The sequence below is a fragment of the Lemur catta genome, unplaced genomic scaffold (genome assembly GCF_020740605.2).
Source record: "Lemur catta isolate mLemCat1 unplaced genomic scaffold, mLemCat1.pri scaffold_149_ctg1, whole genome shotgun sequence".
NCBI classification, from domain to species: Eukaryota; Metazoa; Chordata; class Mammalia; order Primates; family Lemuridae; genus Lemur; species Lemur catta.
In genome coordinates, this window is record NW_025423772.1 from 24,680 (window position 1) to 37,142 (window position 12,463).

The following is a 12,463-nucleotide window of genomic DNA, read 5'->3' on the forward strand; positions in this document are numbered from 1 at the left end:
GGGAGTGAGAAAATATTCTACTATTCTGTCCGATTTTGTTTCTATTTCAAATTTCCCATCATGAAAAGTTTCCAAAGATACCATGAACAGGATCAAAAACAAGCTGCAAACAGGACAAGGTATCTGTAGCCCATATAATTGGCAAAATGTTACTGTTACAGAATATCTACGTTTTATATGCTTAATGCGCCTTTGGCCCTGTGTCCTCATTATTAGTCAAGGAAATACGGAATAAAAAATGAAGCCAGATATAGTTTCCAACTCACCAGATTGAGGAAACTTAAGAAACTGATCACTGTGTTGGCTTTGAGGAAAACTCTTGCACTCACCCTGCTGATATGGGAGGCGAAATTATAGAACCATTTGGAAAACAATGCAGCATAAATGGATATGAATAAACACTGGCATAATTCAGGAGCAAGCATATTCTCTGAGTAGCACGTACCAGAGAGAAGATAGGGCACATGTGACCAGGAAGCATCTAGGGTAATCCTCACGGGAGCCCCTTGTACACGGACCTAGTCAAAGATCGCATAAAGATACTTCGACTGATTCGTGCAGTGCCATTCTCTAGCAGCGCTGATGAACTGCAGCTTCCTGTGTAAGCAAGGAGTATTCTCCAAACAGAAGGTTTCCCCTGGCACACAAGTTACCCAGAAGGAATCCAGAATCGTTCCACATGTATTCTATAAACTGTGAAATTAACAAACTACCTCAATGAGATAGTCCTATAACAGAGAGCAAAAACTTTCAAAGGAAAAGCCAGGAAAAGGATGACAGTCGAGATGGGATTTGTTTGGGAGAAGCGTTTCTGTGGTTCCACGCCTTGAGGAAAAGATACACAGCGGCTTCCGACATATGCATCAACTCCCATTTTTATAAGGTGAGTGGTGGGGTTTTGGTACGGTTAATTCGATTTAATATAATAATCATACTGATAATCATGATCATTATTATCATTCTTTAACATACCCCTTTCCCAAATTAAAAGAAAAAGAGAAAGAAGCAGATAGTAAGTTTCTAGTTATACACCCTGCTTAAATTGGATTATTTATTAATTTGGGGGAAATGATTAGTTTGGGGACTCTGTGTCCGTCTATCGAGGACTACAGGATAGCCTCTCCATGGATTTGAGCCATCATGTACGTTTTTACTAAGTTTTCCATCGAAGTTGGCACCTTTGCCCCGTAGGTGCCGCGTAGATTTTCTGTGACTTTGAGTGTTATCCTTTTGAAAGATTGCATTCATTAGTGTGTATTGGCGAGGAAATAAGAAACATCGAAACTATCGATGGAATGTTGATTTCACCTAGAGCTATCTTGCTGGACTCCCCTAGGATTTCTACAGGTCTCCCGTGCATAGGGGAAAACATTCTATTTTGAGAACCGTAGGAGGTGAGGAAAATGAAGAAAGGTGATTTTCCTTTCCCACATATTATTAGTGTTTTCCCTTGTTGTAGTACATTTTTGGAGCGTCTCTTGCAGGATCGAACGGAAGGATTTCCTATCAACACCCTGGTCTTGCTCGTGACTTTCCAAAGAATGTTTCTACTTCTTAAGCCTTCAGAATATTTTCTAAAGATTTAGACGTTTGAAAAGTGTCTCTAGATGTCTTCGCATCTGGATTCTTGAATTATGTTACCGTGAACGAATAGCCAACTGTTTAGATTCTCTTCTTCTGCATATGTGGATAGGGTCCAATTTTTCCTTTCCTAGGGTGGTAACGTGGTCATCTCCTTGGACAACTTTAGACTGTGTCCTGAATTCAGAGCCGGTCGGTCAGAAGTTCCGGAGGCCCGGACCTGCGGCAGGTGTGTGAGGGGCGACAGCCTCGGGGACTGAGCCTCCACATCTCCAATCTGACCCTCTCTCCAGGGGCCACGGGGCAGGGTCCGGGCCGGCCGGGGGCGGGAGCCGGGGCGGGCGCGGAGGGCGAAGGCCCCCCCCTCCCCTTCCCAGCCCAGGGGGGCGGGACAGAAAAAGAGGCAGAGCAAAAAGCCTACGGCACCCGGGATTCCCAGGCGGTCTCCCATCCAAGTACTAACCGGGCCCGACCCTGCTTAGCTTCCGAGATCAGACGAGATCGGGCGCGTTCAGGGTGGTCTGGCCGTAGACGACGGTGGCCGCCCCCCGGACGCCTCAAGAGGCCGAGCTGCTGGGACGCGTCCCTCCCTGCGCCGTCGGGTCCCTCCCGCCGCCCTGGCCCATCGCTAGCCCACCTGCCAGTATCGGGGTGGGGGTGGGGGGCCAGGCGGGGCCTGACGGGTCTTGCGCGCGCACCCCCCCCACCCCCACCCAAACCACGGGCGCACCACCGTCCCACACCCCGAGGAGCAGACCCACGGGCACGCGCGCAGGGACAGGCTTCCACGCGTGGGGGCGGAGGGCCAGAGCCGGAGAGTGCGGGAGATAGGGCCCTCCGCCGGCCCACGCGAGGGCACGGTGGGGAGGGGCTTTGGGGCGGGGCCGGCACGAGGAGGCAGGGCCGCGCCTGCCGCCGGTCCTTCACCCGGAGGTCCTGAAGGAAGACCTGCAGTGTCCCCCCCACCCCGCCACCCCACCCCCCGTCTGGGGAGGACCGTTCTGCCCCGATTCCCCTCAGGGCCTGCGTGTGGCAGCAGCCCCCGCGCGGGGGCGGGGGGCGGCGGGGCGGGCCAGAGCCCGCTATCCTGTGGCCCGGTGGGGTGGGGTTTGGGGTGGGTAGCCACGGGTCGGGGGGCCGGTGGGTGGTTTGGGTTTGGCTGCGTGCGCTCCGTGTGCTGTTGTGCGTCCTCTCTGCCCGGGTGGCCGGAAACTCGCCCTGTGCGGCGCGCCGGTGTGTCTCTCGGGAGCCCCGGCGGTGGCGAGGAGCCCGCCTGGCGTGAGGCCCGGGCCCGAGGCCCGGGTGTGCGGCGGAGAGGAAGTGCACGGTCGGCCGGGGGTCCGGGGGCCCAGGACAAGGTTTGCCGCCGTGGGCTGTCCCGCGCCGGGTGTACGCGACGTCCCGGAGTGCGGGGCGGGGGGTGCCGGGTGTGGGGGAGAGGAGACCCAGCGGCACTCAGGGATCCCGCCGCCCGCCCGGCCCGGTGTGGGGCCCAGGGCTGGGGCTCCGCTGCCGGCCGAACAGGAACGGAACGGCTGGGACGCTCTGCCGCTGCCGCCACCTGGCGGTGGTGTTGCAGCGGGAGAGAGGGGAGGACGCCCTGGGCGGGGGCAGCGGGCCGCGCCGGCGGGGGGGGCGGGGGAGTGCCAGGGGCCGAGGGCGAAAGTGGAGGCGGGCACAGAACGCCGGGGCCCCCCCACCCCCGACCCCTCGGCGGGCGGGACAAAAGAAGAGGCAAAAGCCTGCAGCACCTGGTATTCCCAGGCGGTCTCCCATCCAAGTACAAACCGGGCCCCCGACCCTGCTTAGCTTCCCAGATCAGACGAGATCGGGGACGTTCAGGGTGCTATGGCCCTAGACGGCGGCGGCTGTCCCCGGACGCCTCAAGAGGCCGAGCTGCCACGCGGCCCTCCCGGCCCAGCGCCCCACACCCGACCCCGCGCCCTCCTGCTGCCCAGTAGCCTTCAGAGCCTCGCTCTCTAGCTGCTACATACACACCAAACACTCAACACTTTGCCACAAACACATACACCAATGACAACAAAAATCAAACACTCAATAGCACATCTATTCAAAGCACGGAGGACACAAACGGGAGGGCAATGTGTGACTTGTGAGATTCTACAGACGTCAGGAGCCCACATGAAGGCTCAGGGAAATATTCCAAAGGAGTGTGACGTGGCTCAGAGCTCCTTGGACATGAGCAGACTGGCTTCGGCGGACGGCAGCTCTTACGTTTTCACAGTGGAGCAGCCGGAACAGTAGAAAGTTCCTTCCTCGCCTTTCCTACTTCATGCAGTAGGAACCAGTCCACGGTTATATGGTGCATGGCTACGATTATTCTGTGGGATCCTGCAAAGAAGAAATGCTGTTGTTGTCTTTGGGGACTGGGAATTTGGGTGTGAGAGGAAGAGGTGAAATCGATCAAGTCATGTAAAAACAACTCTCGGTTCTCAGTTTGAACTTGGATTATCAGTGGAAACTCAATGTGTTTTCCTGTAATTTTTTTTTTCTTTTCTTCCTTTATTTATTTATTTATTTATTTATTTATTTATTTATTTTTAGTTTTTCCACGGAAAGTGCCGAGACATAGGTGCGAACTCAACAGTAGTGCATTTCAGCAGCATCTAGATCGTGGTCTCCGCCAACCATCGTTATTAAACGGTCCTAAGACTTACTGGAGACATAGGCTGACTTGAAGTCTGGGGCGGGAAACGGACGCTTCTTGTACTGGGAAGCGTGGATGCTATGATATCCAACAGGACGAGGGTCACGTCAAAAGACACAGGAACCAGAATGAGTAGACTCCCGTTTGCCAAACACAGGACGGTTTGATCGCCAGTAAGTATAATAATTGCAAGATATTGAAACACATTAGATACGTTTAAATCCGCGATGAAACCCCTCACAATGCGAAAGTAACTCGGGTCACTGCGGACAGCGGTAGGAAACAAAGGGAAATGGTGACAACCGGGGCTGCCCCCGACTAGTCGCGATGTATGGACACTCTTTCAAAAGACATCTCAACCCCTCACAAGGTAGGTACTGTATTTGGACTGGATCCAAAGAAACTGAAATGAGCGTGTGTGTCTCAGGGAAACGCAAACATTGAGTACTTGCTGTTATCTCTAATACGGTGAAATTTTTAGATGGAATAATGTGGCTGTGAGTACACTGAAAAATGGAAGAAAGCCTCTACCTTTGATAGAAACATATTGACTTTTTATCGATGGAGGGATATCATTAAGGGGATCATGAACTTAAGGTAGGAGGGGTATAAAGGAAACAAGATCTGGCCAGGGGTTGGTGATTTCTTGAGTCAGGGGAGTGAGAAAATATTCTACTATTCTTTCCGATTTTGTTTCTATTTCAAATTTCCCATCATGAAAAGTTTCCAAAGATACCATGAACAGGATCAAAAACAAGCTGCAAACAGGACAAGGTATCTGTAGCCCATATAATTGGCAAAATGTTACTGTTACAGAATATCTACGTTTTATATGCTTAATGCGCCTTTGGCCCTGTGTCCTCATTATTAGTCAAGGAAATACGGAATAAAAAATGAAGCCAGATATAGTTTCCAACTCACCAGATTGAGGAAACTTAAGAAACTGATCACTGTGTTGGCTTTGAGGAAAACTCTTGCACTCACCCTGCTGATATGGGAGGCGAAATTATAGAACCATTTGGAAAACAATGCAGCATAAATGGATATGAATAAACACTGGCATAATTCAGGAGCAAGCATATTCTCTGAGTAGCACGTACCAGAGAGAAGATAGGGCACATGTGACCAGGAAGCATCTAGGGTAATCCTCACGGGAGCCCCTTGTACACGGACCTAGTCAAAGATCGCATAAAGATACTTCGACTGATTCGTGCAGTGCCATTCTCTAGCAGCGCTGATGAACTGCAGCTTCCTGTGTAAGCAAGGAGTATTCTCCAAACAGAAGGTTTCCCCTGGCACACAAGTTACCCAGAAGGAATCCAGAATCGTTCCACATGTATTCTATAAACTGTGAAATTAACAAACTACCTCAATGAGATAGTCCTATAACAGAGAGCAAAAACTTTCAAAGGAAAAGCCAGGAAAAGGATGACAGTCGAGATGGGATTTGTTTGGGAGAAGCGTTTCTGTGGTTCCACGCCTTGAGGAAAAGATACACAGCGGCTTCCGACATATGCATCAACTCCCATTTTTATAAGGTGAGTGGTGGGGTTTTGGTACGGTTAATTCGATTTAATATAATAATCATACTGATAATCATGATCATTATTATCATTCTTTAACATACCCCTTTCCCAAATTAAAAGAAAAAGAGAAAGAAGCAGATAGTAAGTTTCTAGTTATACACCCTGCTTAAATTGGATTATTTATTAATTTGGGGGAAATGATTAGTTTGGGGACTCTGTGTCCGTCTATCGAGGACTACAGGATAGCCTCTCCATGGATTTGAGCCATCATGTACGTTTTTACTAAGTTTTCCATCGAAGTTGGCACCTTTGCCCCGTAGGTGCCGCGTAGATTTTCTGTGACTTTGAGTGTTATCCTTTTGAAAGATTGCATTCATTAGTGTGTATTGGCGAGGAAATAAGAAACATCGAAACTATCGATGGAATGTTGATTTCACCTAGAGCTATCTTGCTGGACTCCCCTAGGATTTCTACAGGTCTCCCGTGCATAGGGGAAAACATTCTATTTTGAGAACCGTAGGAGGTGAGGAAAATGAAGAAAGGTGATTTTCCTTTCCCACATATTATTAGTGTTTTCCCTTGTTGTAGTACATTTTTGGAGCGTCTCTTGCAGGATCGAACGGAAGGATTTCCTATCAACACCCTGGTCTTGCTCGTGACTTTCCAAAGAATGTTTCTACTTCTTAAGCCTTCAGAATATTTTCTAAAGATTTAGACGTTTGAAAAGTGTCTCTAGATGTCTTCGCATCTGGATTCTTGAATTATGTTACCGTGAACGAATAGCCAACTGTTTAGATTCTCTTCTTCTGCATATGTGGATAGGGTCCAATTTTTCCTTTCCTAGGGTGGTAACGTGGTCATCTCCTTGGACAACTTTAGACTGTGTCCTGAATTCAGAGCCGGTCGGTCAGAAGTTCCGGAGGCCCGGACCTGCGGCAGGTGTGTGAGGGGCGACAGCCTCGGGGACTGAGCCTCCACATCTCCAATCTGACCCTCTCTCCAGGGGCCACGGGGCAGGGTCCGGGCCGGCCGGGGGCGGGAGCCGGGGCGGGCGCGGAGGGCGAAGGCCCCCCCCTCCCCTTCCCAGCCCAGGGGGGCGGGACAGAAAAAGAGGCAGAGCAAAAAGCCTACGGCACCCGGGATTCCCAGGCGGTCTCCCATCCAAGTACTAACCGGGCCCGACCCTGCTTAGCTTCCGAGATCAGACGAGATCGGGCGCGTTCAGGGTGGTCTGGCCGTAGACGACGGTGGCCGCCCCCCGGACGCCTCAAGAGGCCGAGCTGCTGGGACGCGTCCCTCCCTGCGCCGTCGGGTCCCTCCCGCCGCCCTGGCCCATCGCTAGCCCACCTGCCAGTATCGGGGTGGGGGTGGGGGGCCAGGCGGGGCCTGACGGGTCTTGCGCGCGCACCCCCCCACCCCCACCCAAACCACGGGCGCACCACCGTCCCACACCCCGAGGAGCAGACCCACGGGCACGCGCGCAGGGACAGGCTTCCACGCGTGGGGGCGGAGGGCCAGAGCCGGAGAGTGCGGGAGATAGGGCCCTCCGCCGGCCCACGCGAGGGCACGGTGGGGAGGGGCTTTGGGGCGGGGCCGGCACGAGGAGGCAGGGCCGCGCCTGCCGCCGGTCCTTCACCCGGAGGTCCTGAAGGAAGACCTGCAGTGTCCCCCCCACCCCGCCACCCCACCCCCGTCTGGGGAGGACCGTTCTGCCCCGATTCCCCTCAGGGCCTGCGTGTGGCAGCAGCCCCCGCGCGGGGGCGGGGGGCGGCGGGGCGGGCCAGAGCCCGCTATCCTGTGGCCCGGTGGGGTGGGGTTTGGGGTGGGTAGCCACGGGTCGGGGGGCCGGTGGGTGGTTTGGGTTTGGCTGCGTGCGCTCCGTGTGCTGTTGTGCGTCCTCTCTGCCCGGGTGGCCGGAAACTCGCCCTGTGCGGCGCGCCGGTGTGTCTCTCGGGAGCCCCGGCGGTGGCGAGGAGCCCGCCCGGCGTGAGGCCCGGGCCCGAGGCCCGGGTGTGCGGCGGAGAGGAAGTGCACGGTCGGCCGGGGGTCCGGGGGCCCAGGACAAGGTTTGCCGCCGTGGGCTGTCCCGCGCCGGGTGTACGCGACGTCCCGGAGTGCGGGGCGGGGGGTGCCGGGTGTGGGGGAGAGGAGACCCAGCGGCACTCAGGGATCCCGCCGCCCGCCCGGCCCGGTGTGGGGCCCAGGGCTGGGGCTCCGCTGCCGGCCGAACAGGAACGGAACGGCTGGGACGCTCTGCCGCTGCCGCCACCTGGCGGTGGTGTTGCAGCGGGGGAGAGGGGAGGACGCCCTGGGCGGGGGCAGCGGGCCGCGCCGGCGGGGGGGGCGGGGGAGTGCCAGGGGCCGAGGGCGAAAGTGGAGGCGGGCACAGAACGCCGGGGCCCCCCCACCCCCGACCCCTCGGCGGGCGGGACAAAAGAAGAGGCAAAAGCCTGCAGCACCTGGTATTCCCAGGCGGTCTCCCATCCAAGTACAAACCGGGCCCCCGACCCTGCTTAGCTTCCCAGATCAGACGAGATCGGGGACGTTCAGGGTGCTATGGCCCTAGACGGCGGCGGCTGTCCCCGGACGCCTCAAGAGGCCGAGCTGCCACGCGGCCCTCCCGGCCCAGCGCCCCACACCCGACCCCGCGCCCTCCTGCTGCCCAGTAGCCTTCAGAGCCTCGCTCTCTAGCTGCTACATACACACCAAACACTCAACACTTTGCCACAAACACATACACCAATGACAACAAAAATCAAACACTCAATACCACATCTATTCAAAGCACGGAGGACACAAACGGGAGGGCAATGTGTGACTTGTGAGATTCTACAGACGTCAGGAGCCCACATGAAGGCTCAGGGAAATATTCCAAAGGAGTGTGACGTGGCTCAGAGCTCCTTGGACATGAGCAGACTGGCTTCGGCGGACGGCAGCTCTTACGTTTTCACAGTGGAGCAGCCGGAACAGTAGAAAGTTCCTTCCTCGCCTTTCCTACTTCATGCAGTAGGAACCAGTCCACGGTTATATGGTGCATGGCTACGATTATTCTGTGGGATCCTGCAAAGAAGAAATGCTGTTGGTGTCTTTGGGGACTGGGAATTTGGGTGTGAGAGGAAGAGGTGAAATCGATCAAGTCATGTAAAAACAACTCTCGGTTCTCAGTTTGAACTTGGATTATCAGTGGAAACTCAATGTGTTTTCCTGTAATTTTTTTTTTCTTTTCTTCCTTTATTTATTTATTTATTTATTTATTTATTTATTTATTTATTTTTAGTTTTTCCACGGAAAGTGCCGAGACATAGGTGCGAACTCAACAGTAGTGCATTTCAGCAGCATCTAGATCGTGGTCTCCGCCAACCATCGTTATTAAACGGTCCTAAGACTTACTGGAGACATAGGCTGACTTGAAGTCTGGGGCGGGAAACGGACGCTTCTTGTACTGGGAAGCGTGGATGCTATGATATCCAACAGGACGAGGGTCACGTCAAAAGACACAGGAACCAGAATGAGTAGACTCCCGTTTGCCAAACACAGGACGGTTTGATCGCCAGTAAGTATAATAATTGCAAGATATTGAAACACATTAGATACGTTTAAATCCGCGATGAAACCCCTCACAATGCGAAAGTAACTCGGGTCACTGCGGACAGCGGTAGGAAACAAAGGGAAATGGTGACAACCGGGGCTGCCCCCGACTAGTCGCGATGTATGGACACTCTTTCAAAAGACATCTCAACCCCTCACAAGGTAGGTACTGTATTTGGACTGGATCCAAAGAAACTGAAATGAGCGTGTGTGTCTCAGGGAAACGCAAACATTGAGTACTTGCTGTTATCTCTAATACGGTGAAATTTTTAGATGGAATAATGTGGCTGTGAGTACACTGAAAAATGGAAGAAAGCCTCTACCTTTGATAGAAACATATTGACTTTTTATCGATGGAGGGATATCATTAAGGGGATCATGAACTTAAGGTAGGAGGGGTATAAAGGAAACAAGATCTGGCCAGGGGTTGGTGATTTCTTGAGTCAGGGGAGTGAGAAAATATTCTACTATTCTGTCCGATTTTGTTTCTATTTCAAATTTCCCATCATGAAAAGTTTCCAAAGATACCATGAACAGGATCAAAAACAAGCTGCAAACAGGACAAGGTATCTGTAGCCCATATAATTGGCAAAATGTTACTGTTACAGAATATCTACGTTTTATATGCTTAATGCGCCTTTGGCCCTGTGTCCTCATTATTAGTCAAGGAAATACGGAATAAAAAATGAAGCCAGATATAGTTTCCAACTCACCAGATTGAGGAAACTTAAGAAACTGATCACTGTGTTGGCTTTGAGGAAAACTCTTGCACTCACCCTGCTGATATGGGAGGCGAAATTATAGAACCATTTGGAAAACAATGCAGCATAAATGGATATGAATAAACACTGGCATAATTCAGGAGCAAGCATATTCTCTGAGTAGCACGTACCAGAGAGAAGATAGGGCACATGTGACCAGGAAGCATCTAGGGTAATCCTCACGGGAGCCCCTTGTACACGGACCTAGTCAAAGATCGCATAAAGATACTTCGACTGATTCGTGCAGTGCCATTCTCTAGCAGCGCTGATGAACTGCAGCTTCCTGTGTAAGCAAGGAGTATTCTCCAAACAGAAGGTTTCCCCTGGCACACAAGTTACCCAGAAGGAATCCAGAATCGTTCCACATGTATTCTATAAACTGTGAAATTAACAAACTACCTCAATGAGATAGTCCTATAACAGAGAGCAAAAACTTTCAAAGGAAAAGCCAGGAAAAGGATGACAGTCGAGATGGGATTTGTTTGGGAGAAGCGTTTCTGTGGTTCCACGCCTTGAGGAAAAGATACACAGCGGCTTCCGACATATGCATCAACTCCCATTTTTATAAGGTGAGTGGTGGGGTTTTGGTACGGTTAATTCGATTTAATATAATAATCATACTGATAATCATGATCATTATTATCATTCTTTAACATACCCCTTTCCCAAATTAAAAGAAAAAGAGAAAGAAGCAGATAGTAAGTTTCTAGTTATACACCCTGCTTAAATTGGATTATTTATTAATTTGGGGGAAATGATTAGTTTGGGGACTCTGTGTCCGTCTATCGAGGACTACAGGATAGCCTCTCCATGGATTTGAGCCATCATGTACGTTTTTACTAAGTTTTCCATCGAAGTTGGCACCTTTGCCCCGTAGGTGCCGCGTAGATTTTCTGTGACTTTGAGTGTTATCCTTTTGAAAGATTGCATTCATTAGTGTGTATTGGCGAGGAAATAAGAAACATCGAAACTATCGATGGAATGTTGATTTCACCTAGAGCTATCTTGCTGGACTCCCCTAGGATTTCTACAGGTCTCCCGTGCATAGGGGAAAACATTCTATTTTGAGAACCGTAGGAGGTGAGGAAAATGAAGAAAGGTGATTTTCCTTTCCCACATATTATTAGTGTTTTCCCTTGTTGTAGTACATTTTTGGAGCGTCTCTTGCAGGATCGAACGGAAGGATTTCCTATCAACACCCTGGTCTTGCTCGTGACTTTCCAAAGAATGTTTCTACTTCTTAAGCCTTCAGAATATTTTCTAAAGATTTAGACGTTTGAAAAGTGTCTCTAGATGTCTTCGCATCTGGATTCTTGAATTATGTTACCGTGAACGAATAGCCAACTGTTTAGATTCTCTTCTTCTGCATATGTGGATAGGGTCCAATTTTTCCTTTCCTAGGGTGGTAACGTGGTCATCTCCTTGGACAACTTTAGACTGTGTCCTGAATTCAGAGCCGGTCGGTCAGAAGTTCCGGAGGCCCGGACCTGCGGCAGGTGTGTGAGGGGCGACAGCCTCGGGGACTGAGCCTCCACATCTCCAATCTGACCCTCTCTCCAGGGGCCACGGGGCAGGGTCCGGGCCGGCCGGGGGCGGGAGCCGGGGCGGGCGCGGAGGGCGAAGGCCCCCCCCTCCCCTTCCCAGCCCAGGGGGGCGGGACAGAAAAAGAGGCAGAGCAAAAAGCCTACGGCACCCGGGATTCCCAGGCGGTCTCCCATCCAAGTACTAACCGGGCCCGACCCTGCTTAGCTTCCGAGATCAGACGAGATCGGGCGCGTTCAGGGTGGTCTGGCCGTAGACGACGGTGGCCGCCCCCCGGACGCCTCAAGAGGCCGAGCTGCTGGGACGCGTCCCTCCCTGCGCCGTCGGGTCCCTCCCGCCGCCCTGGCCCATCGCTAGCCCACCTGCCAGTATCGGGGTGGGGGTGGGGGGCCAGGCGGGGCCTGACGGGTCTTGCGCGCGCACCCCCCCACCCCCACCCAAACCACGGGCGCACCACCGTCCCACACCCCGAGGAGCAGACCCACGGGCACGCGCGCAGGGACAGGCTTCCACGCGTGGGGGCGGAGGGCCAGAGCCGGAGAGTGCGGGAGATAGGGCCCTCCGCCGGCCCACGCGAGGGCACGGTGGGGAGGGGCTTTGGGGCGGGGCCGGCACGAGGAGGCAGGGCCGCGCCTGCCGCCGGTCCTTCACCCGGAGGTCCTGAAGGAAGACCTGCAGTGTCCCCCCCACCCCGCCACCCCACCCCCGTCTGGGGAGGACCGTTCTGCCCCGATTCCCCTCAGGGCCTGCGTGTGGCAGCAGCCCCCGCGCGGGGGCGGGGGGCGGCGGGGCGGGCC

General features: G+C 53.3%; 3 non-coding genes and 2 pseudogenes across 3 annotated transcripts; all 5 read right to left on the bottom strand.

The window, feature by feature from the left end:
- Positions 1-1,995: 1,995 nt before the first annotated feature.
- LOC123629426 lies at positions 1,996-2,114 on the bottom strand. The gene has a single exon (XR_006732058.1). It is a non-coding gene; the product is annotated as a 5S ribosomal RNA (ribosomal RNA).
- Positions 2,115-3,320: 1,206 nt separating this feature from the next.
- LOC123629414 lies at positions 3,321-3,441 on the bottom strand (annotated as a pseudogene).
- A 3,458-nt stretch (positions 3,442-6,899) lies between these two features.
- On the bottom strand, positions 6,900-7,018 carry LOC123629397. The gene has a single exon (XR_006732045.1). It is a non-coding gene; the product is annotated as a 5S ribosomal RNA (ribosomal RNA).
- Positions 7,019-8,222: 1,204 nt separating this feature from the next.
- Positions 8,223-8,343, bottom strand: LOC123629415 (annotated as a pseudogene).
- Positions 8,344-11,805: 3,462 nt separating this feature from the next.
- On the bottom strand, positions 11,806-11,924 carry LOC123629398. Its single transcript, XR_006732046.1, has one exon. It is a non-coding gene; the product is annotated as a 5S ribosomal RNA (ribosomal RNA).
- Between the last annotated feature and the right edge of the window lie 539 nt (positions 11,925-12,463).